This window comes from Orycteropus afer, unplaced genomic scaffold (genome assembly GCF_000298275.1).
Source record: "Orycteropus afer afer isolate SDZICR_OR568_19922 unplaced genomic scaffold, OryAfe1.0 scaffold00036, whole genome shotgun sequence".
Classification (NCBI taxonomy): domain Eukaryota; kingdom Metazoa; phylum Chordata; class Mammalia; order Tubulidentata; family Orycteropodidae; genus Orycteropus; species Orycteropus afer.
The window spans coordinates 9,431,747-9,455,206 of NW_006921623.1; the positions used below are offsets into that span (position 1 = coordinate 9,431,747).

At 43.9% G+C, this 23,460-nt stretch overlaps 1 pseudogene; it reads left to right on the forward strand.

Moving 5' to 3' along the window:
- The first annotated feature begins 20,796 nt into the window (after positions 1 to 20,796).
- On the forward strand, positions 20,797 to 22,340 carry LOC103193397 (annotated as a pseudogene).
- Positions 22,341 to 23,460: the final 1,120 nt, after the last annotated feature.

Genomic DNA, 23,460 nt, shown 5'->3' on the forward strand with positions numbered 1-23,460 from the left:
AGGTGTAGGTCCCTGTGCCTGAGTGGGTAGCTGTGCGAGATGGGTAAGGTTGGGTGGAACTCATACTTTTGTCACAGACAATAAGCAAAGGGTCCTTCCCCATGATAGCAGTATCTCTTGTGTCCTTAAGAGTCAGAGAAAATAGTCTCCATCACTCACTTCCCACACTTCATACTCTGCTATTGGGAAGTTCCTCTTGTTGTCTCACCTCAGTCTTTTCTCAAGGGGAGAAGTGGATAGATTGAAACAATGTCAGGTCACCCCCTCAGCTCTGGTTAACAGCCATAGGAACTGGAAGTGCAGCTGGGGACTCTGGCACCCCAGGCTACCCAGCACTGTTTGGCTGGGCCTCTTCTCCATTCTCAGTACTCCATCAGGCCCTTGATGAAATGGGCTGGAAGGGAGAAGAGCCAGTGCTAGCACAATTAAGTTAATTTCCAGCAACTACACGGGATTAAAATGAGTCACTTCTCCTCTCTGGTCCCTAATGTTTCTGAAATGATCTCCTGATCCTCTGCTTTGATTAGTTTCTCTTCCTTTTGGTACCTGCTTTTGTTAAATTCACTCCTGATTGCTCTAACCATCCCAAACTGCCCTTCCTTCCCCTAGCCTGGGCTGGAGGGCAAAGTTCTGGTGTGACCTACCCCAAAGTCTGACTTGCCTGACCCTCTCCTTCCCAGACTTGCAGAGGGAGCCAGCAGGGGTTACCACAGTGAGCAGTGTGGCCCTCCAGACTGAGTCTGTCATGGTGCCTTAGCCATTAGGAAGGTCACCAGGGGAAGGAGAGCCCTGCATTCCCTGTGCCCATCCTCCTAGGGAGCAGAGGAAAGGCAATGCCCTGCATTGCGATGTATACCAGACTTAATGTCTAAGAATTTGGGATCAAAAGCTGCCTTGGTCTCCCCAACCATAAAATGGACAAGACTTTAACAGAGTCATTGTAAAGACTGAAAATGAGATAATACACAAGAAATGATTATATACGCTCCAGGTCCTGGCCCATGGTAGGTAAGTACACACAATATTAATGATGATAGTAATAGCTAGCATTTCTTGAATGCTCAGTATTGGGATTTACAGATTTAAGCTTTTTATCTGTATTGTCTAATTTAATTATCACAACAATGCTCTGAGGTAGACCCTTTCATTTTTCCCATTTACAAATGGGAAAATTAAGCATAGAAATATTGAGAAACTTGCCAAAATAGTGGACATGGAACATGAGCTCTAGAAATGTGATTACGTGTTCTGAAAGAATATACCACTGGACTATGCACATACTTGGGAGCTCTGGTAGCATAGTGCCTAAGGCACTTGACTGCTAACCAGAAGGCTAGCAGTTCAAACACACCAGCCACTCCTCGGAAGGAAGATGGGGCAATCTACTTCTGTAGTGATACTGCCTCGGAAACCCAAGGAGGGGTTGCTAAGAGTAGGATCCGACTCGATGGCACATAACAACTACAGCAACAACACGCACATAATAAGGCATAATAGCTGCTTGTATCTGTGCATGTGGGTACTCACACGTACACACACACATACATATACATACACATATAAACACACATACAAACATACACACTTAAACATACACACATATACGTACACACATACAAACATACACACTTAAACATCACACATATAAGTACATACATATAAGTACATACATGCATATATAAACATACACATTGCATAAATATACATACATATACACATAGACATATGCATACATATTAGCACACATGCATGCATGCATGCATATATATATGCACACATAACACACATACACAAGTTTTTGCATATTATCCTAGCATAACTCTGGACCTCCTAGGAGAATTTCTGAATGGGACCATCCTTGGGAAAACCAAAGGGAAACAGACTAGTTAGCTGCAGCTAGTCTGAGAAAAGTAGCAGGCAGGGAAGCCAAGTGCCTTTGGACACAGAGAAATTCCTGAGGAACCAGCTGGGTAGACAGGGTGGGCAGTTTGTTGTCCATACCCACCATTGTGACATAGGCTCTTGGGAGTGAGAATAGGCTTCCTGTTGGCACTGTCCTTGGCCAGATTAGCCTGTTTCTTTCTCTAGACACCAAGTCCCAGCAGACTGGACATGAGGGACACCTCTCCTTGGCTTCCAGGCTTCAAACAACTCATCAAAACCTCATCCATTAGTTCCAACAATGAGAACTGATCCTTTCTGTGTTTTGCATGTTGTCTTAGTTCTCTAGTGCTGCTGTAACAAAAATACCCTAAGTGGTTGGCTGTACCAAACATTTACTTTCTCATAGTTTAGGAGACTTTAAGTCCAAATGCCGGGCACTAGCTCTGGGGGAAGGTTTTTGTCTCCTTCAACGTCTATGGGCCTGGCATTCCTTGAGGCTCTCCATGTGTCTTGGCATCAATCTTCTCCTGGGCCTAGGAGGTTCTCACTGCAGAGACCCCCAGGTCCAGAGGACCACTCCACTCCTGATGCTTCTTTCTTAGTAGTAGTGAGGTTCCTCTCCTCTTTGCTCACTTCTCTATCTCTTTATCTCTTGACAGATAAAAGCTGTGACTCAAGCAAGGGTATGACTTGAGTAAAGGTGATGACTTAAGTAAGGATGTGACTTAAGTAAAGGTGGGACTTGAGTAAGGATGTGACTTCAATCATACCCTCTTATAAGGCTATGTCTCAAGACACACCCCAACTGATCCAACCTCATTAACATATAGAGATTAGGATTTACAGTACATCACATAACGGAGGACAACCACACAATACTGGGAATCATGGCCTAGCCAAGTTGACACATATTTGGGGGAGACACAATTCAATCTATGACACATGTAATTTGTACTTAATAGAATTTGTTTAATTTTGAGTTCTCCTCTACTGAGTACTCTCTTCCTCCCTCGGGTGAGATAGAAAGTTAGATAAGGACTTGCTTCTGCTATTGCCCAGCTATGTGACTGTAACTGAGTCACCACTTCTCTGATCATCCCAAAGGTCTTGTCCCACCTAACAGTCTGAGTCTATGGTTCCAGCCAAGTCCCTGTCTGCCACAGCCCACCATGACTGGGGAGGGGATAGAGTTTGCAGGGGACATCATTGTAGTTGTGAGCCCTGGTGACCCTTGGAACAGAGGAGGAAATGGTGTGTGAATGGGGGCAATGTCCTGGAGTAACCGTGGCACTGCCCCTGCCCACATGCCTCAATCTCAGGATCAGAATCAGGATTTGGAGATGATGCAGTATGGCCGTGGGGGTAGGAACAGCCATACCCCCGAGTGCATCAAAGGGATAAAAGGAAATATCAGAACAAAGAAAAGGGGTAGCCCACTAGAACCTCTCCCAATAACTGGAACCCCTGAGGAGCACTTGCTATGTGCCAGCTATTAGTCTTGGCCCTTAGAGACACCAACTCATTTAGTCCTTAGAACAACCTATGGGGTAGGTATATTATTATCCCCATTTTATAGATGAGGATACTGAGCCATAAAGAGTTTACACAGATGTTGTTGTTGTTATTGTTAGGTGCCAATGAGTTGGCTCCAACTCATCGTGACTGTATGCACAACAGAACGAAACCCTGCCTGGTCCTGTACCATCCTCACAATCTTTGCTATACTTGAACCCATCATTGCAGCCAATGTGTCATTCCATCTTGTTGAGGCTTTTTCTCTTTTTTGCTGATCCTTTACTTTACCAAACATGATATCCTTCTCCAGGAACTGGTCCCTTCTGACAACATGACCAGAGTAGGTGAGATGCAGTCTGGCCATTCTTGCTTCTAAGGAGCATTCCGACTGCACTTCATCCAAGATGCATTTGTTTCGTCTTCTGGCAGTTCATGCTGCTTTCAGTATTCTTTACCAACACCACAATTCAAAGACATTCACCCTTCTGCTGTCTTCCTTATTCACTGTCTGGCTTTCACATGCATGAAAATACTATGGCTTGGGTAAGGTGCACCTTAGTCTTCAAAGTGACATTTTTGCTTCTTAACACTTTAAAGAGGTCTTTTGCAGCAGATTTGTCCAGTGCAATATGGTGTCTGATTTCTTGACTGCTGCTTCCATTGGTGTTGATTGTGGATCCAAGTAAAATGAAATCTCTGACAGTGTCAATCTTTTCTCCATTTATTGTGATTTGTTTATTGGTCTGGTTTTGAGGATTTTCAGGGGTTTTTTTTATGTTGAGGTGTAATCCATACTGCAAACTGTAGTCTTTGATGTTCATCTGTAAATGCTTCAAGTCATCTTCATTTTCAGCGAGCAAGGTTGTGTCATCTGCATATCACACGATGTTAATGAGCCATCCTCTAATTCTCATGCCACGTTCTTCTTCATATAGTCCAGCTTCAAGGGTTATTTACTCAGCATACAGATTGAGTAAGTTTGGTGAAAGGCATCATTTAATATTTTGTCCATAAATCCTTAATATTGCAACTCAAGGCTTGAGTGTTGTCTTCAGTTCTTTCAGCTTGAGAAATGCAGAGTGTGTTCTTTTTTATTTTCTAACTCCAAGTCTTTGGACATTTCTTTATAATGCTTTACTTTGTCTTCTCAAGTTGGGTTTAGAAATTTTCTGTTCTGCTCTTTTATTTTGTTATTTCATCCATTTGCTTTAGCTATTCTCTGTTCAAGAGCAACTTTCAGAGTCTCTTCTGATAATCATTTTGGTCTTTTCTTCCTTTTCTGTCTTTTTAATAACCATTTGGTTTCTTCATGTATGATGTTCTTGATGTCATCCCACAGCTCATCTATTCTTCAGTCACTGGTGTTCAATGCATCAAATCTATTTTTCAGATGGTCTCTAAATGCAGGTGGAATATAATCAAGATCTTATTTTGGGCTTGTTTTCATTTTCTTCAGCTTCAACTTGAACTTGCATAAGAGCAATTGATGATCTGTTCCACAGTCAGCTCCTGGTCTTGTTTTGACTGAAGATATTGAGCCTCCCCATCACCTCTCATCAGAGATGGTTGTCTAATTCTTGCATATTCCATCTGGCAAGGCCCACATGTATAGCTGCTATTTATGTTGTTGAAAAAAGGTATTTGCAATGAATATATCATTTGTCCTGCAGAATTCTATCATGCGATCTCCAGTGTCATTTCTATCACCAAGACCATATTTTCCAGCTGCCAATATTTCTTCTTTCTTTCCAACTTTTGCATTCCAATCACCTGTAACAATCAATACATCTATCAAGATGTATATTTGGTCAATTTCAGACTGCAGAAGTTGGTAAAAATCTTCAGTTTTTTCATCTTTTGCTTTGGTAGTTGGTATGTAAATTCCTCGAAAGGAAGATGGGGCAATCTACTTCCATAGTGATACTGCCTCGGAAACCCAAGGAGGGGTCGCTGTGAGTTGCATTCCAATCCAATTCAACGGCACATAACAACAACAACAACATGTAAATTTGAGTAATGTAGTATTAACTGGTCTTCCTTGTGCATGTGTGGATATTATCCTATCACTAACAGCATTATAATTCAGGGTAGATCTTGAAACATTCTTTTTGACAATGAATGCCATGCCATTCCTCTTCAATTTTTCAGACCTGGCATATGACAGGCCATATGATTGTCTGATTCAAAATGGCCAGTACCAGTACATTTCAGCTCATTGACGTAGCTAGCAAGTAGTAATGTTAGGATTTTAATCTGGAGAGTCTTGCTCTAGTGCTTATAATTTTACCCATTACAGTATATTGCTTCCCGAGGAATGGCTCCATCCAAGGGTGGGACTTGTTTGGGAAAAGGAAAATCACAAACTATTTTCTGGAACCAGCTTTGGAATACTGCTCAAGAAAATCCTTTATATCAGGGGAAAGTTATGGCCAAGATATGAGGGAACTTCTCCCAGGTGAAGACTTGCTTATTGCACACTGAAGAATTTGCACAGGGTTCCTCCTTGATTTAAATTTTCCATGTAGCCCTGAAGCATATGACTTGTATTTCCATAGCCTAGAAAAAGAGCCAAGAAGATGCTTTGTTCTCTTGAGATGGCATTTTCAAATTGGCCCTTTGAGGTGCACCTCTCCCATTCTCCTGAATTTCACCTCATGCTCTGGCCTCCCCCAGGCCCACCTCCACAGCATGAAGTGTCACAGTGTGGGCAGTGGAACATGTCTTCCCTTCACTGGGTGACACTGGGCCTGCATCCTTTCCATGTTTATTCTGGTAACACAAGCCAAAGACAGAAATTAAGCCCAGAAGTGGGGTTTGTGCAAACCAAAGAGTGAGGGCTGGGGGCTGAGCCATGGTAAACTGAGATCTTGGGAGAATCTGAGTGCAGCCTGCACTCCATCAGCAGCTCTAGGCTGTGATGGGTCACAGCTGTAGTTGGTTTTCTGCCACTGAAGTAGAGAAGTAAGAGGGGAAACATGAAAGTGAAAACAACCCCAAAAGAGAGAGAAGAGGAAGATGAGTAAAAGTCCCAGCTAATGCAAATATTGACATAACCATTACACGGGTAAATAAAACTCCCATTTATGTTATGCAAGTGCTATATTCTTTGAATACTTCTGTCTCAAGGAATTTTTTATTTCACCATAGAAGAAAAATGTTTTCATATTCTCTCCCGCAGCTCAGACCCGGAACCCAGCGAGGCCTTGTGCCCCCGAGAGCCATAATATTATTTGTTAACATTTTTATGATGCCAAATGGTCTGTAGGAGAACGGGTGCCATTCTTTAGCTGGGAAACCATATGGCACGACGAGTAATAAATAAGGTATTGTGATAGTTAATGAACCTAATTGCCAGCAAAGGCTTTAATATGGAGACTGTGCTGCTGAGAATTTAGCACCACATTAGGGATGCTGCAGAGCGCCCCTGACTTCTGAGGCTTAATTTAAGTTCTATATTGCAAACTCCAGAAAATAATTCCAAACCCTCCTGCTGGAAAAGCAACCTGCTGGTAGACTGTGATTATACTGAATTACTAAAATCGCAATCAATTTTATACACACAGTTAACCCTTGCCAGGAAGTGCTCTGGAAGAGGAGACAGATTAAGGTTGCGGCCTGTTCTACCTGTGGCTCTTGAGTAGGGAGGAGATGAGAGTCAGAAAGGGTGTGGTCCACAGAGGAGGGGGCCAGAGCCATTGGTCTTGCTGTGTGAAGAGAGGAAATGGGGGAGATGCTGATAAAGGCCTGACTGTAGTCAGAGCCTGCTGGATGTCTTTTGTCCTGCAGGGTTCCCTTTGCTATGGGACAATAAGATAGAGAGTCTTGGAGAGTGGGGTCCCTGCTCACCTACCACTTCCAGCAGCAGGAATCTGGCTAGGGAAAGGAACTGAGCCATTACTGCTGTTATTCCATAAGTCAAGGTTATTAACTAGCGAAGATCAAATCACGGCAGTCAAATAACCTTGCACTGTGTAAAATGTAAATGCCAAGCAGCTGCCACTGAACTTTCAGCGGTGTCTGGAAGGTTCCCTGGTTGAGAGGAGAACGCTGCAACAAGGACAGAGGAGCCAGGAGGAAGCTGTCTCCTTTCACCTTCTCTTTGGAGCTGACAATAGGCCTGGCTCAACTTGCAGCCCTGGCCAAAATGGAAGGAAACAGTTAGCTGTAGACAGAGTCTCCTTGGAGCCATCCAAGCGAGGTCTGGGGAGAGAGAGAGCTTCCAGGCTGTAGCTCTTCTGAGGAGGTGCAGGTCCTGGCACTTTGCATCCACAGTGATGCCCTAGGCTGCCAATTGCAGAGCTCAGAACTTCCTTTTCAGAAGAGCACCCTGAAGGAAATGGGAAACCTCATCTGTTGTTCCCTGTCCTAGACCCTCCTACATTGAAGGAGGGGCAAATTCCTGTCAGACCAAGCCTGGGCTGAGGGGCTTGAGCAGGGCAGGGTGAGAGGTGGAAGTGTTGTTAGTTTCTGTCAAGTCAACTCAGACTCATGACACCCCATAATAACAACAAAAATGTTGCCTGGTCCTGTGCCATCTTCATGATTATTGGTAGGCTCTAGTCTATTGTGTATTTTGAGTGCCTTTCAACCTTGGAGCCTCATCTTCCAGATCCATATTGGACAATATTCTATTGTGATCCTTGGGGTTTTCAGGAGTAGATCACCAGGCCTTTCTTCCCAGTCCATCTTAGTCTGGATGCTTCCATGAAACCTGTCCTCTATGGGTGACTCTACTGGTATTTGAAATACCAGTGGCATGGCTTCCAGCAGCATAGCAACATGCAAGCCACTACAGTATAGACAAACTAATCGATGAGTGGCAGTACTGAAAATAAGGAATCTCCACATAAGTCAAGAGAACAATGGAGGAGGCTCAGGCCAGTAAAGCCAAAAAGGTACAGAAGGGCTGTACTCTAAATGCCAGCAGAGAATCAAGGAGGTCATGAGACCAGGTGGGTGGCTGAGTCAGTATGGAAGAGGGTCTGGCCCAGGATGTGAGACTCTACGAGGGACAGCCCGATCACTTCTCCCTGTGGAACTCAAGACAAAGCTCGTTTCCTTCTTGGGCCAGTGTATATTCAGTCTCATCTGGAGAGTGGGGTTGGACACAGGACCTTGGGTCGACTCAGAAGTCCTGACCATAGAATGTATAGGAGAAAGGCCTTCTAAGTTTGGCATGGAGAAATTCTGTACGCACAGTGGACTCTGAGGTTTGGAGGCTGGGGCACTGCTGTAGATGTTAAGCTTCTTGAAGGCAGTGAACTTCTCTGGTCTTGGCAGCCAGCTTGTGCACACTCAGGAACTTGAAGGAGGCAAATATCCATTCAGTGTCAGCCCCTTGCGAAGTAGGCAGTGTGGGTGACAGTTCCTCCAGCCAACACTGGCAGGATATAGGATCACCATCTTCTTCCAGGTAGGAAAGGATCCAACCTCACACTCAAACCCCTTATGATGATTAATGTTATGTGTCAACTTGGCTAGGCTATGTTTGGCAAACACTCTGCAATCATCTTCCATTTTGTGATCTGATATGAGTAGCCAATCAATTGAAAGGGGAGTTTCCTGGAAGATGGGGTCTTCTTCCAGAATGTAAATGGATATTCTAGCAAAGTTCTTTCTCTTTTGATCCTGTACTCTGCTTGGCACTAGACCTACAGTTCTTGGGACACAAAAAGTCTCAGCCTGCCACTTGATGTGAATATTTTGGATTTATCAGCCCCTGCAACCACATGAACCATCACAAGCCTTCAGCCTGCTGCCTTACCCATAGATTTGGGACTTGCCGGCCCCTACAATTGCATGAGCTATTTCCTTGAAGTAAGTTTCTCTATATATATCTATATGTGCTTTACCAGTTTTGCTTCTCTAGAGAACTAAAACTAAGATGCCCCTTTTGGTGCAGGACCATCCCTGCTGCCCTGAGCATATCCTGAGGCTCTGGATCCCAGCCAGATATGGTCTTGAAGTGATGCTTCCAAATGCCTTATCTATAAATCCTGCCCAGTAGTAGGAGAAGCTAACACCTCAAAGGCTTTTCCAGCTCCTGATTATGGGGGTCAGGGGAGGAGAAAGGGCACCTCTCTCTAAGCTTGCTGGAGCTTCAAAATCAACTGTAGAGGTTATATAAAACACAGATGCAGGGACTAAACCCCCGGAGACTCAGATCCAGTAGTTCCAAGAAGGACCCCTGACTTGTATATGTGTTTAAGGTGATTCTGATGCAGAGCTGGTTGAAGAACTATTTCTCTGGAGATTTCCACACCTTGCCCTTGCTCTAACTTATCTCCAGACTCTCTGGAAGGAGAAATACTGACACTCTCCCTACTATGTAAGTGAGGAAGCAGAGATTCTGTTCAAACTGCAGTCAAGATGAACAGGCTTAACTCCCATGAGGTCAAACCCCGGGTCAAGTGCTCAGGTAAGGTTATTGGATTTCTACCTCTGAAGGTCTTTCTAGATTAGATGGAGACACATCTGGAAGTAGCTGGATGAATCAAATTACCTCTAGATCTTTATCTGCATAACCTGTTAAGTATTCCCATATCTACAGTTGAGAAAAATGAAGGCTAAAAAGGTTCTGTGACTCTCAGAAGGCAGTGTCAGTTTTGCTGTAGAACTCCGGTGTCTTGACTCTAAGTATGTGCTCTTTCTAGAACATGTTGCTTCCTCTTCCTTCATGTTGTGCAATCTGGGCACTATGAGGATAAAACAAAAGCAAAAGGAAATCCAGGTTTCATGTGCATGCATTGGATGTGAGGGGACTGGTGTGACCCCTGCAGAGGTTTCCAGTTCCGAGACTATAACATGCTACAGGAGTTTGCTATCTAGTTGGAAAGATCCTTACAAAACTTACAAAGCCATCTGTTGAATATTCAGGTTAATATGAGTGTAGCGGTCATGGAACGAAGGAATTCATCAGAGAACCCTTCCTGGAAAGGGACTTAAGGCAATATGTATTTACTATTCACTGTAGTCAATCTAAGGAGCTCTGGTAGTATAGTCCCTAAGGCATTTAGTGCCATTTAGTCTAACCAGTCTAACCAGTGCCATTGACTGCTAACCAGAAGGCTAGTGGTTCAAACTCACCAGCCACTCCATGGAAGGAAGACTAAGCAATCTACTTTCATAAAGATTTACCACCTTGGAAACCCGAAGTGGGTCATTATGAGTTGGAATCGACTCAATGGCACTGAGTTTGGTATTTTTAGTGGTTGATCTTACTCTGCTCCGTGCTAAAGATTCTAGGGAAACTAAGAGATGTAAAAAATAATCTGCCTGTCCAGAGTGAACTTCCAGTCTAATTGGAGACGCAATTTGCATGTGAAATGGCTAGGGAATATTTTAACAAGCGGATCACTGAGTCCTAGCTGTGGGACCCACACTCTTAGGATCCTTGCTCTTCTAGTGAACCCTCACTACCTCTAGATTCTGAGAAGTGGAGAGAATTTGACCTAAGGCCCAAGGGGGGTTGCTTGGGATCTTGGACTAAAAGTCCTGAGGCCCTGGGGGGAGAGCTATTTTCTGAAGGTCAGGGTATGTTGGGGTTAATATGCTCTTAGCCTCCTATGCTGGCTTCTCCATGCTACTGGGGACTGCAAGCAAAGGCAATGTCCTCAATGACCCCCATTCTCCTTCTCCTAACAGAAAATGTGGGAACCCACTGCGGGCCCAGAGCCCTGTCAAATCAGGCAAATGCTGAGATGAACAGCTGCCGAGTGTGGATTTAATACTGTACATAAATACACTTTACAATCACAGAGAAGGCTTTCTACTCAGAGGAGACCATCGGAATATTTTATAGTGATGCAGATCAAGTGAAAAGAAGGATAATAAATAAAAGTGAAGATAATTATTTGATGGAGTTCTCTTAGGATATGCCACAGCAGGGAATACTTACAAAGAATACATATTACTAGAGAGATACAGCTATTCGAGCATCGCACTAACCTATAAATTGTCAGAAGCAAGAATGAGAGGGAAAGGATGGAAGAGATGTGGGTGCTCATCATGCCATTAGTGCTAGGTTCCACACCCCCACCTTGCTCACAGCGGTTCCGTGCGCCAGCCACAGCACAGTCCCACAGAAGGGAGACGCCGCCTAATAAATGTCTCCGGGAAATTACGACTGTACTGCTACAGTAAAAAGATGGCGCCGTTTATCTCAGTGCCATCTGCACAGGCTCATTTGTTGCTCCCGAGGCAGCCCACACGCACCCAGCAAGTTTGCATCTTTTCAACACTTGGAATGTTTCTTCCCAAGAATGAGTGGGACTTGGGGTGCTAATTTCTATTCCGATTCTGGGTGTTAGCTGGAGAGAAGCCGAAGAGGCCTGTAATGTACCTCCTGGTTCGTACAGCCATCCACTGCAGCATCAAACTTGAACTGAAGGGTAGAGACCAGGGGCCCAGAACCTTTGAAAAGGAGCATGGGATATCACCCATTGGTCATCCATTCATTCATCTGTTCAGCAAACAATTATAATGGAGTTTCCATTATATGTCAGGCCCTGGGGTAGACATTGGGGATATCTGCATTGCTTGCTCCCACTTTCTGCAGGTTTTCATTCAAAGTCATCTTTTCCATGAGGCTTTCCCTGGTCCCCTCTATTTGAAACTGCAACAGCCTGCTTTGTGTAGCAGATGCTGTCCATGCTCTGCCCATGTCCTCTCAGATCCCTTTGCTGTTTTCATGTGCGTGGACTCCCACCCAGTGTGTGGTCACTCCCAACAGCCAGCACCTGGGTCTGTCAGATGACTGCCTTCAGGCTGCTGGAACCTACTTTGTTGGCCATGCCTGGGAATGAATAACCCTACTCTCAACCCTGCTGGGAGTGGTTCTTACCAGTGATCGATGGGTACAAACCTACAACACTCTAGCTCTCTTGCTCCAGTGGGTATAATATTATGATGTGTTTGGTATTGTTGAGACATCAAGTATTGAGAAGAGGTTAAGTAGATTTTCTGGAGCCATAGAGGCTTAATGAATGCCCAGAACTTTGCCCTGAGATAATCTATAAACTTTAAACCAAAAATATCCCCTGATTTCTTCTTAAAGCCAGGCAATAGTTTAGCTTAACTAGTAAAGATTGTCTGCTTTGAGAATTGTGCACTTTTAGAACTATCCATATGGGATCAAATTGACAACAGCAACTCAGAAGATTAGATATGAAACTTTGGGGGCAGAGAGTTTATGTTAATGGAAGAGGAACAACTCAGGAAAGGAGGATGAGAATGTTTGCACAATTTGAAGATTGTAATGATCGCCACTGAATTGTACATGCAGAAATTATTGAATTGGTATATTTCTGCTGTGTATGTTCACAACAGAAATAAAATAAACTATTTAAAAAAAAGCCCACTAGAACTATGCAATCACTGTTTGCACAGGGTCTGTGGGCTTTTAAGAGGTCTGCATTAAGTTCATTCCAGCAATAGGGCTAAAGGTGGCATTGCTGAAAGCTGGCAGCTGAAAGGGACAAAGTGCAGGTGTAATGGGAAGGGGCCATTATCTCTGCTTAGAAAATAATCTACTTTCTCATCCACCTGGGACACATGGCTTCTTTGCCTCTCATAGTTTCTGTGCTGCAGCAGCAAAAACTCAACTGTTGTCATGTCGACTCTAACTTGTGACAGCCCCATGTGTGTCAGAGTAGAGGTGTACTCCATAGGGTTTCAGGGGCTGGTTTTCCAGAAGTAGGTCACCAGGCCTTTCTTCCAAGGTGCCTCTGGGTAAACTCAAATTTCCCACCTTTCAGAGGAGCCTTTTGCATACTGTTAATTGCAGCTGCCATCAAGTCAGCCCCCACTTACAGCAACCCTGTGCACAAAGGAACTAAATGCTACCTGGTCCTGCTGCAGCAGCTAGGACCAGAACAACCATGCTACAGAGAAGCTTTGAGGCTCCTCTCCTTCCATAGGCTCCCCTAGCCCAATACTGAAATAAAAGTCTCTCTCCTTTCTTTTTTGCCCTCCCCTCCTCCCTCTTCCATACCCAGCCCAAGAACCTCAGCTTCACATGTACACGCCCACCTGCCCCGCTTTCAGGAGAAAGAGCACTCTTCTTTCTGTTACATGCAGAAGTCCCATGTTAGACTTTGCTTGGAACCCACTTGACTAGTTATGCCAGGTAGGAGGAGTTGAAGCTGTTGAGATAGAGATGACGATGCAACTTGTTTGGGCTTTCTTTCAGTAAATGATGAAGAGCTAGTGGTGATGTTGGTCAGGAGAGAGACTTAGTTGGCAACATAGTGATATGCAGAATGAATTAGCAGGAGCTGGTACCAGCGGTGGGAAGTCCAAGGAGGAGACTCTTGAAGTGATCCCAGGAGAGGTGATGATGGTGTGAACTGGGGGCTTTGGAAGTGTGGAGAAGAGCTGTGAGGAATATTCAGGACATTTAATTAACAGGATTTGGTGATCGATTACATATATCCTTGTGAGGAGGAGTAAACTGGAAGAAGAACAACAGATTTTTGTGGGAAGGAGAAATGAAGGACAAAAGACAATGCCCTGAAAAAGGGAAATGGACAGAGAAGAGGGCCAAAGAGCTATCAAAAGGATGACAGGAAGACATACAGAATGACAGAGACCAAAAGAGACGTGGAAAAGGAACCAGCAGGCCTGGAAACAGTCAATGAAACTCCTAGTGAGGTTTCTTTTTTTTTTTTTAAAAAAAAAAAACACTTTCTTTATATAGGCCCTTCTTGGGCCTATATAAAAGCCTTCTGACCAAGGTAGATTTCTGTCTAATTTTAAATTTATGAAAAGGTTAAAACACAGTACAGAGAGTTCCCACATAGCCCCCAACCAGCTTCCTCTGATGTTAACATTGTCCATAACCACAGCACACATAGCAAAACCAGGAAATTTACATTGTCGCCATGCTATTCACTAAATTACAGTCTTTATCTGAATTGTGCCAGTTTCCTAGTGAGATTTGAAGGGGGAGAAGCTTATGCAAACCAGAGAGAGGGAGTAAAGTGAGACTAAAGTACCAAGTCCCTCTTCCTAGATGAAGATTTACAGAGAGCTGTTCTATTTGAGCACAAAGGCATGGACTGTCTTCTTAGTCTGTACCATGTATCAGGTGTCTCGTTAGTGTTTATTTAATAAAAGAATGGAATTAAGTGTTCTAGGCACACAACCAGAGTCATTGCAATGAGGGTCCAGTTACAACCAACCCATAGTCCCCTTTCTTTTCTAAGCTTCCAGAGTGTCCAAGATCTGCTGCTTACGCCTACAGACATCTTTGAGGAGGCTGATATTGGGTGGTCCAGTTAATGAGTTTCAAGGAAGCTAATGTTGGGTGGTGCAAACAGCTGCTAACTGGAAGGTTGGAGGTTTGAGTCTACCCAGAGTCCTCTTGGAAGAAAGTCCTGGCAATCTACTTCCAAAAAATCAGCCCTTTGAAAACCTTATGGAGCACTGAAGTCCTGAGGAGGCTTGTCCCTGTAATTTGGAAGCGAGGCAGCTCAGGGATCAGTGGACTGTCAATCACTGGAAGGTTCATTAACTTCTCCCTTCGTGGGTTCATCAAACATGAAGAAAAGCCAGCCCCAGCAGAGAGCAGGTGTGGGAAATAGCCATTCAACTAAGGCCCACAATGCCCCCTTCTTGGGCCTATATAAAAGCCTCCTGACCAAGCTAGTCTCCTTCCATGACAATGACGCATTTGATGGCTTGTTTAACAATGTCCATTACTGTAGTTTGTTGTTGCATTAAAGGGGACAAGTCTACCATTTTGTTACTACTGAACTTCCTTATTTTTACTTCTTGTGTCTGGGAAGACCCAAGAATCTATTGAAAGCCAACAGCAATCCTTAGGGGGTGGTGCCAGAAAGGGAATGTAAAAAGTAGGTTAGCAGCAGAAAGAAGAGCAAAGCTGTCTCATGCCCCAGCACCAGGACAATAGAGATTGTCATTACTGGAACTGCTAGGCCTTCTCAGAAGGGTGCAGGATGGTGGAAGAGTAAAGAATAAGAATACCCATTGGCTGAGGGATCATTCAATAAACTTAGATAAAATTACGTCTCAGACTCTTCTAGATGCTAGGAGCATGCGTGCCCTGCACAATACCTTCTCATTCTAGCTTGAAGATCTTCCCATGATTCCCTTGTCTGTCTGTAGATAACTTTGATCTTTCTCCCAATATGGTGGAGAAATGCATGGGAGTAATAGACATGAGATATCAACATCCTGAAACAGCTTTTTTTTAGATTTCTCATGTCCATGTATTTGACTCAAACCCATAAAAAAAGGAAAAGATTACACATTGGTCATCTTTCATCTTTTTCCCTAATAACAAGAATTTTTTGAAAATAGCTGGCTTATATGGAAGCAAAAGGAGTTCAGTTTAGATGTAGTGTCTAGCACAGCAACTGACACATAATAGGTACTCAGAAAGCTATGCTGAATAAATGAATTAATGAATGAGAGGTAGATCAAGGAGAAACTTTAATAGCAGGGTAACATTGTGGAAAGAGCACTGGAGCTAGAGAAAACTGACTACAAACCCTGGACCTGCTCCTTACCATATGCCCTCAGGAAAGTTACTGGCCTTCTCTCTCTCTCTCTCTCTCTCTCCCTCTCTCTCTCTCTCTCTCTCTCTCTCTGAGCTCTGGTGGCATAGCCATTTGACTGCTAACCAGAAGGCTGGAGGTTCAAACCCACCAGCCACTCCTTGGAAGGAAGATTGGGCAATCTACTTCTGTAGTGATCTGCCTCGGAAACCCAAGGGGAGAGGTCGCTATGAGTCGGACCCAACTCGACGGCAGTGAGATATATATGTTGTTGTTGTTGTTATGTGCCGTGGAGTCGGACCCGGCTCATAGTGACCCCTCCTTGGGTTTCTGAGGCAGTATCACTACGGAAGTGGATTGTTCCATCTTCCTTCCAAGGAGTGGCTGGTGGGTTTGAACCTCCAGCTTCCTGGTTAGCAGTGCCTTAGGCACTACGCTACCAGAGCTCCCTATATATATATATATATACACACACACACACAGAGTATGTATGTGTATAGATACACAACAACACAACATACATATGCATACAGAAATACACACACATGTATTTGGAGCCCTGGTGGCACAGTGTTTAAGCACTTGGCTGCTAAGTGCTCAGCTCCTAATAGAATGGTCAGTGGTTCTAATCTATCAGCCAGTCCTTGGGAGAAAGATGTGGCAGTCTACTTCCATAAAGATTACAACCTCGGAAACCCTATGAGGCAGTTCTACTCTGTCCTATATGGTCATTATGAATCAGAATCAACTCAATGGCAACAGGTATGTAGAGAGAGAGAGAAAGAGAGAGTGTGAGACATTATTAGGTACACATAATAGGTACTCAGAAATCTATGCTGAACAAATGAATTAATGAATGAGAGGTAGATCAAGGAGAAATTTTAATAGCAGGGTAATATTGTGGAAAGAGCATTGGAGCTAGAAAAAACTGAGTACAAACCCTGGACCTGCTCCTTACCATATGCCCTCAGGAAAGTTACTGGCCTTCTCTCTCTCTCTCTCTCACCAGCCAGTCTACCAGAGAGAGCAAGAGAGCATTCTGCATATGAAATCAAAACCAAACCCACTGCCATTGAGTCCATTTTCACTCATAGTGACCACATGGGTTTCCAAGGCTGTAAATCTTTACAGAAGTAGATTGCCTCATCTTCCTCCTGTAGATCAGGAATCACCAACCATGAGTTTGAACCACCAACCATCTAGTTTGCAGCCAAATGCCTTACCCACTACGCCATCATAGCTCCTTACTTTGTACATAGTAGATGCCTAAGGAACACTTTGTTATTCTCTGCTTTTGGCTAAGGTTCATCTGCCATCAGCAATGATATCCCTTGTTCCATGTCCGCTTCTGAATCTGACTTGAACTTCTGATAGTTTCCTGTTGATGTTTGGCTGCAACCATTTTTTAATTATCTTCAGAAAAATTTTGCTAGCATGTGATATTAATGATATTAATAAATTCCATATTCTGTTTAATTGCCTTTCTTTTGAATGAACACAAATATGGATCTCTTCCAGTCAATTGGCCAGGTAGAGCTGTCAAATGGATCTTGGCTGAATGCAAAATACCATGCTTGGATCAGGAGCAATTCAGTCTTCAAAGTGACATCTTTGCCTTTAAACACTTTAAAGAGGTCTTTTGCAGCAGTTTTGCCCAATGCAGTAAGTACATCATTTTATTTCTTGACTGCTGCTTCCATAGGTGTTGATTCTGGATCTAAGTAAAATGAAACTCTTGACAACTTCAGTCTTTTCTCTGTTTATTATGATGTTGCTCATTGGTCCAGTGGTGAGGATTTTAGTTTTCTTTATATTGAGGTGTAATCCATACTGAAAGCTGTAGTCTTTGATCTTCATCAGGAAATGCTTCAAGTTCTCTTCACTTTCAGCAAGAAAGGTTGTGTCACTTGCATATAGCAGGTTGTTAATCAATCTTCCTCCAATCCTGATGCCACAATGTTCTTTATATAGCCCAGTTTCTCAGATTATATTCAGCATATAGATTGAATAAGTGCGGTGAAAAGATACAAAGTCTGGCTTTAGAGTCCCTCAAAGTTGTCATCAGATGAGAAGCATGCCTCCCCCATAGACAGCCTGAACCCTTACTTCCAATGCAACTCAACAAATACCTGTAGAGCATCTTCTGTGTGACAAGATGTTGTACCAGGCACTTTCACAGACTGTAATTTTAGTTAGGAGTCCCTGCGTGATGCAATTGAGCCCTCGTGGCGTAGTGGTTAAAGCCTTCAACTGCCAAACAAAAGGTTGGCAGTTCAAATCCACCAGCCATGCTGTGGAAGAAGGATGTAGCAATCTACTTCTACAGCCTTGGAAACCTATGAGGCAGTTGTATTCTGTCCTATAAACCAAAACCAAACCTACTGCCACTGAGTCAATTCTGACTCAGAGTGACCCTCTTTGGGTTTCCAAGATAATATAAATAAATAAATGTAAAAAAAAAATCTTTATGGAAGTAGATTAAGTAGATTGCCCCATTTTCCTCCCACAGAACAGCTGGTGGGTTTGAACCACTGAACTTCTGGTTAGCATCCAAATGCCTTACCTACTATGCCACCAGAGCTCACTGTAAGTAGGAATCAGCTCATGGCAGTGGGTGAGTGTTGCAGTTAACACACTCAGCTGCGTTTAAGCCCACTCAGAGTTACCCCAGAAGAAAGGGCTTCTCATGCTCCCAAAAATCAGCCAATGAAAATCCTCTGGAGCATTGTTCTGCTCTGACACACATGGCCCACCAGGAGTTAGAGTCCACTTGGCAGCATCATTTTATTTATTTATCCTGTGTTTTGGGTGCAAATTCACAAAGCAGATTTATTTTACATTGAACAGTTCATGCACATTGATTTCACGGCCCAGATTACTTTAATAGCATCATTTAAAAATAATAATAATAACAATCTCATTTACTCCAACAACCCTGCAAAACCGGTATTTTCTCCCCATTTTACAGATGAAGAGTGAGTCTCAAACTAGGGAAATGACTCAAGGCAGTGTGGTTTGGAACTTGGCAGATGTCAGAATCACCCTGAGTTTCTGATTGAATTGGTCTGGGGTAGGGCTTGAAAATTTGCGTTCGAACAAATTTCTAAATGGTGTTGCTACTACTTTGGGTCAGGGAACCTCCTGTTGAGAACCATTGACAAGGAATGAAGGAAGGCCAGGGATTGAAACCTAAGAATTCGGATCCTACATCTGTTGTTCTTGCCGCTCCACCCCAGCTGGCTTCCCTCTGCAGAGTGCTTGGTTAGGATCTCCATCAATTTCCTGAAATCCGTGCCCTGGAAGTTGTACAGATGGGCCAGGGTCACCTGTAAATCTACAAGGCCCCTGGGAAATGGGATAAAGCAAGCACAGAATGTTCTGGGCTCCAGTAAAAGGGGAAAGGGTCTGAGGACTGAAGCGTCAGTCACAAGCCTGGCTCACTGGCCCCTGGAGCTTATTTTACAGGGTGTTTTATGGGGGAGTTTTCAGTGCCAGCATCGGGGCGGGGTGAGGCACACAGCCCCGCCAGAGTAAACAGCAGCCTAAGCAGGCAAGAGGTTCAGCAGGAGGAGCCTCCCACCGCAGGGCAGTTTTAAATTGCTACTGTATTTAATTGTTAACCAAACTACTTCATTGGTTGCAGGAATGAAGGGAGAGGGAGGCGGGCAAGCTCTTGGAATGAGCTGAGAGAAGTTGTATTTCTCTTCATTTTCAGCTCTTTGGGGATTCTACATGGAGTAGTCCCTCTGGGCTCTGCGCAGGAGTTTATGTCAACCCTTGTGCTTGATAAGTTCGAAGTTCTTGCCTCTTGGTTAGTGGGACCCAGGAGGCTGGGAAACCCAGCTGCTCCCATGCGCTTCTCTCCGTTCCTGCAGGCAGGGGCTGACTTTGACCTTTGTGGGTCCTGAAATAGAAGTCAGAGCTAGTGTGCAGCACCATAAACCTTCTTGGCAGCCGCATGCTGTCACTGACTCCTCAGAGGCTCCAACTAGCAGAGTATCTCCAAACATGCTGCCTGGAGGCAGGGGGGAAGCCATGGAGATCTTTCCAGGGTGCTGCCAGTTTGAAACCCCAAGGCTCTTGTGCCTCATTGTCTAGGAGATCTGGGCACCCATCTATCTTTGCCTGTTCTTTTCCTCCTGTGAGACTCTAACAGGAACCCAGGACTGGTCCTGACTCAGAACAACTTAAATCCAACTCAGTGGTTAGAACATGGAACTGAGAAAATCCATCCCTAGAGAATGATATTAATAATAATCACTGCTATCATTCATTCAGAGCTTATGAAGCATTGGCCACTGTTCAGCTTTATGGATTCATTTAATTGCCCCAGTAAGCAATGATGTGGGCACTGTTATTAGCCTCATATTATCAATGGGAAAACTGAGACAACTAAGAGGTTGAGCAACTTGGCCAAGACTACACAGCTAGAGAGTGAGGATTTGAACCTAGGTGGTTTGAATATGTACCCTTGACCTCACCCCTTCCCACCTCCAAGCTGCCTGGACTGGGTTAGAAATTCCAATCCCCTATCTTCTAATTAGATGGCCATGATAACTGGCACATAAAGATATGAAATTTTGCAGAAAATGATACGGCAGGAAGATGACAGTGCGAACAGCGAGTTGTTAGGAACAGAGGACTTGGCTGTAACCCTGGAGACAATGGAATGTAGCAGAAATGACAAGGACTCAGAATCAGAAGACCTAGCTCCTCAATCTATTACTTGAGAATCTATGGGCAAGTTACTTAATTCTTTGGGTCTCAGTTTCCTCACATATAAAATGGGGATCGCACCTACCTTAAAGAAATATAATGAGGACTAAATGATATTAAGTGAAGGCTACTGGTGACTGCTGTCATGAATTAAAATCTTCAAATGACCACCATTCCTGAAAGCCAGACACAAGAGAACAGTAACTCCTTAAAGAAGAAGATGAAGTTCGTCGATTTATACACAAAAGAAGGACAGGACAAACTTGCAGTCCTGCTCCCTGGTCACCACCCTTGTGATTGCCTGAGCCAGAAGCACAAGCTCATCGATAACTGTCTGATTTGTGGGCATATTTTCTGTGAACAGGAAGGGTCTGGCCCCTGCTTATTCTGTGGCTTTCTGGTACTCGTGAAGAACAGGATATTTTACAGCGTGAGTCAAACCAGAACCACAAACTACTACAGAAGCGCATGTCAGGGATGGAGAATTCTGGAAAGGTGGATATCTCTCCCCAATGACCTGCTTCCTCATCAGGAGTCTTGAATTAAAATTGGCCTAGAGAAGGCTATCCAGCATAAAGACAAACTGTTAGAGTTTAACAGAACTAGTATTTAAAGGAGCCAAGTCATTGATAATGAGTCAGATCACTTTGCCAGTGATTCTAACCAGTGGTTGTCCAAAACTGAGGGGGGAACCTTGCAAAAACAAGAGGGGGAGCTGAGAGAATTTTGACACGTCTCCTGACTCTCTAAGAAGATCTAAGACTTTACAGGGAGGAAGATCCTGGAAGAAGAAAATACTCTGGCAGAATATCACAGCAAACTAGATGAAACCATGCAGGCCATTGCCAATGGAACCTTGAACCAGCCACTGACCAAATTGTACAGATCTTCTGCAGGGCCTTCGGGAGTTCTGGTGGATCCATCAGTCCCCGCCCAGTGGGTAGACCAGACAGGTGCAGCCTCACAGAAGTCTTTCCCGTGAGCAAGATCAGAACTACAGCTCAGTTCACATTAGCACAGGATGTGAATCCAGGATCAAGAGTTTCAGGAAGGATTTGATGGTGACTGGTGCTGCTCTATGCATCAGCCCTGGGTTTCCTTGCTGTTCAGAGGGATTAAAAGAATGGAAGGCAGAACCTGGTATACTCCTCAGAGAGGACAACTTTGGATAGCAGCCACCGCCAAAAACCCTCCCCTCAAGAAGTTTCAGAACTTCAAGCTACATATTGTCTTCTTCGGGAGCTCTGGTAACATAGTGCCTAAGGCACTGGATTGCTAACCAGAAGGCTGGCGGTTCAAACCCACCAGCCACTTCTCGGAAGGAAGGTTGGGCAATCTACTTCCGTAGTGATACCGCCTTGGAAACCCAAGGAGGGGTCGCTATGAGTCGGGGCCGACTCGACGGCAAAATAGCAACAACAACATTGTCTTCTTCATGGGAAAGGTTTGGAATTTCCCAGTGACTATCCATCAGGTTGTCTTCTTGGCTGTGTGGACCTAACTGACTGCTTGTCCCAGAAGCAATTTAAGGAGCAATATCCAGACCTCAGTCAAGAATTTGATTCTCCATTTGTTTTCGTCTGCACAAATCCCTAGGAAATGATTGTGAAGTTTCCTATTAAGGGAAGTCCCAAAATCTGGAAGCTGGATTCCAAGATCCATCAAGGAGCAAAGAAGGTGTTAATGAAGCAGAATAAAGCTGTCTGACCCAGGAAAAAAGGACCTATACAGCATAGTGGAGTTTTGTGTACTAAATTGTTATCCATTGGTCCTTTGGAATTGAAGCAGTAGAAATCTGAGTGCTTGGCATCAGGCTTGAATCTCTTAGAATTTAAACTCCTAATAAAAATCTGTATATTTTCCTTAAAGAATGGGATTCTTACTTTCTGTTGTAGGTCAGAATCTTTGAATCCATACATTATTTATAAAAACCAATTTTAAAAATTAAAGAAAAAAAACCCAAAACTAAATATCCGTCAACAGGTGAATACCCCAATCAAACTCAAACCAGTGCCACTGAGTCGATTCAAACTCAGAAAAACCTTATAAGGCAGAGTAGAATTGCCTCATAAGGGTTCCAAGTCTGTAAATATTTATGGAAGCAAAGTGCCTAATCTTTCTCCTATATAGTAGCTGGTGGGTTTGAGCTGCTGACCTTTTGATTAGCAGCCAAATGCTTTAACCACTGTTCCACCAGAGTTCCTTTTCAACAGATGAATAGATAAACAAAAGGTGAATTACAGGAGAAGACTACAGGGAAGGCTGTGCCTGCAGAAGACAGCTGAGTTTCAGTAACATAAGAATGTCAGAGAAAAAAAATGAGGCTATAGGGAAGTGAGTGGACCATAGATTAGAAGCTCCAGAGGAGAAATAGAAGGGTTTGAGGGTTCTGGGAAATGGGTCAGTTTAGAAGATTCAAATAGCAGTATGGGGACCAGTGATCCAACAATAATAGATGGCCCAAGAAATTTGAACTTCTAGTGATTACTAAGGTAAGCAGAGATGTGAGATATGATGGAGTTTATTGTTGGAGCCCTAGAAGAAAATGGGTAATAGTCCTTCTAGGCTCCCAACTCCTTAGCTAAGCTCTGAGTGATGGCTCATGCTATAGCTGGAAACTGGCAAAGCATCACTTCTGACACATTCTCACTCACTCACTCACTCACTCAACTGCCTTTGAGTTGGATCCGACTCATAGCGACCCCTCCTTGGGTTTCCAAGGGAGTATCACTACGGAAGTAGATTGCCCAACCTTCTTTCTGAGGAGTGGCTGGTGGGTTTGAACCACCAGTCTTCTGATGCCTTAGGCACTATGTCACCAGAACTC